The sequence below is a fragment of the Trichechus manatus genome, unplaced genomic scaffold, assembly GCF_000243295.1.
Source record: "Trichechus manatus latirostris isolate Lorelei unplaced genomic scaffold, TriManLat1.0 scaffold00066, whole genome shotgun sequence".
In the NCBI taxonomy this organism is placed as follows: Eukaryota; Metazoa; Chordata; class Mammalia; order Sirenia; family Trichechidae; genus Trichechus; species Trichechus manatus.
The window spans coordinates 772,881-775,545 of NW_004444002.1; positions in this window are offsets into that span (position 1 = coordinate 772,881).

Consider the following 2,665-nt stretch of genomic DNA (forward strand, 5'->3'; position numbering starts at 1 on the left):
CCATTCCAGAAATATCAAAGGGAGCACGACAGTGATGGATGCATGCTAGCACACCCTCCACTTGCCAGAATGGTCAACACAGCTCATCCTGTGCCCCAAGGAGCCAAATGTCAAGTGTCCTTACTTGAGAGACTTTTGAGAGAGAAAGGGAGCACTACTAATAATAACATTGACATAAGGCATAAGTCAGGACTGTCTCAGATAAACCAGGTTATGTGGTCACCCAACTTATCTGCCAAGTTAAGGAGTTCAAATTTTATCCTAAGTACAGTTGGAGATGATTGAAATGGGGTAGTGAAATAATCTAATTTACATTTTTTAAACACAAGTCTTTTTATGTTTTGGAGAGTGCGGTATAGGGGAGCAAGTGTTGAAGCAGGGAGACAAATTAGGAAACAGTAGTCCAAAAGAGGGAATAATGGTGCCCTGGACTAGAATGATAGTGGTGGATATGTAGATAAAAAGGGAGATATTATGGAGGTAGAATTGGGCAGATTTAATGGGGCTATGTGATGAGGGAGAGGGAGAATGCAAGGATGACTTAAGGAATTGGGAGAATATGGTGCCATTTACTGACTTGGGGAGGGCTGGTGGAAGGGCAGTCAAGTTTATTGACTTGAGATATACTCAAGTGGAGATATTAAGTAAGCAGCTGAGAATACAGGTCTGGGAGAAGTCAAGGCTGGAAAAATAAATTCGAGAATAGTTGATCTATAAATGGCCTTCAATACTGTGGAAATAAATGAAGTCTTTTAGGAAGAGAATATAGCCAGAGAAAAGCAGAAAGTGCACGGCCAATCTCTGAAAACTTGAAAACCTAACCTCTCTATTGGTGGATAATATCATATTTACCCTTTATTTAAGAATCTTGTGAATGGCTATACTTGTATATCTTCATTGGTTCTTCTCATTGATAAAAGCACTAAGGTGAGAGTTGCTTTAATGTGTTAGCTGAGTATTTGAGTGGTGTCTTAGTTATCTAGTGCTGCTATAACAGAAATACCACAAGCGGATGGCTTTAACAAAGAGAAGTTTATTCTCTCATAGTCCAGGAGGTTACAAGTCCAAATTCAGGGCACCAGCTCCAGGAGAATGCTTTCTGTCTCTTGGCTCTGGAGGAAGGTCTTTGTGATGCATCAGTCTTCCCTTGGTCTGGGAGCATCTCAGCACAGGAACCTTAGGTCCAAAGGATGTGCTCTGCTCCCGGCACTGCTTTCTTGGTGGTGTGAGGGTCCCATGTGTCTCTGCTCACTTCTCTCTTTTATATCTCAAAAGAGTTTGCCTTAAGACACTATCTAATCTTGTAGACCTCATCAGTATAACTGCTGCTAATGCATCTTATTACATGATAGTGATAGAGTTTATAACACATAAGGAAATCACATCAGATTACAAAATGGTACACAATCATACAACACTGGGAATCATGACCCAGCCAAGTTGACAGATATCTTTGGGGGACACAATTAAATCCATGACAAGTGGGATGACTCCTATTTTTCAATTCTAAGGATCTCTTTTAAATTCTTTTTCTTGAGTATTTCAATTCATTGTTTACAATTAATTTCAAAATCACTCATTTTTTTTCCAGATCTACCACTAATATCTAATTTTTCTCCCTGGATAACATCCTTCTCTGGAAAACGTAACCAATCTTGTCTTTGCATTTGAAAATTCCTTAAACTGGGACTGACAGGACTGATACGGACAGAGACTTTTGCTAATGAAATCAAGGGTGCTCATATAAACCACATATGTGATGTATGTGAGCCACATTTGTTTTGTTCTTTGGCTACAACTTGCACTCCTGAGTTGACCAGCTTTCTCTCAAATGCATGTCTTTAATCACAGTGGTTGAGGGAGTAGGAACTATTTTTATGGAAGAGCAACTCTGCATTCACATTTTATTTACCAAAGGCCAAGAATGTTACCTTTATATCTGAATGATGCTACATTCTGAACCTTAAAACAGCTCTTCATTTATAGGAAGAAGATGGGTTATAAATAACCATACCATGCCTTCACTAAAAGCTTTAAAAATATGTGATAATAGAAGATAATTGAACATATTTTACTACTCTCTTTTTGCCTGATGTCTAATTCTTGTCATTTATTGTATGCAGCCTGCTTCATCCTTGCCTCCCCCAGCTGCTTGTCACCTGAAAAGCAAATCTCTCACTGTTTGACTCTTGAATGCTCAGGGAATCAGAACATTGGCAAGTTGATATTCTGAAATCCCCATTAGAAAAGCAGGGAAAATGAGATACAGTGCCTGACATTGGACCGGAAGCATTTTCCAGCCTAGTTGCAATATGACTAGAATCACGTGGATAACATGACTCCTAACGTTTGAAATGGGACTCTTGATGAAAATTTAAAGTTTTCCTTGGACTACTCTTCCCACCTTCCCTTCTGTCTCTGCCTAATTTACAGAAACTGGAAAACAAATTCACTAAACTATAAAATTGAGTTCCTAATTGGCTTACCATGGCAACCCCAGCACTGCCTAGACATATACTGTATATAGTCCTTTTTTTAAAAAAAATATTTTATTGTACTTCAGGTGAAGACTTACAGAACAAATAGTTTCTCATGAAACAGTAGTACACATGTTGTTTTATGACATTGGTTAACAACCCCACAACATATTAACCCTCTTAACTTC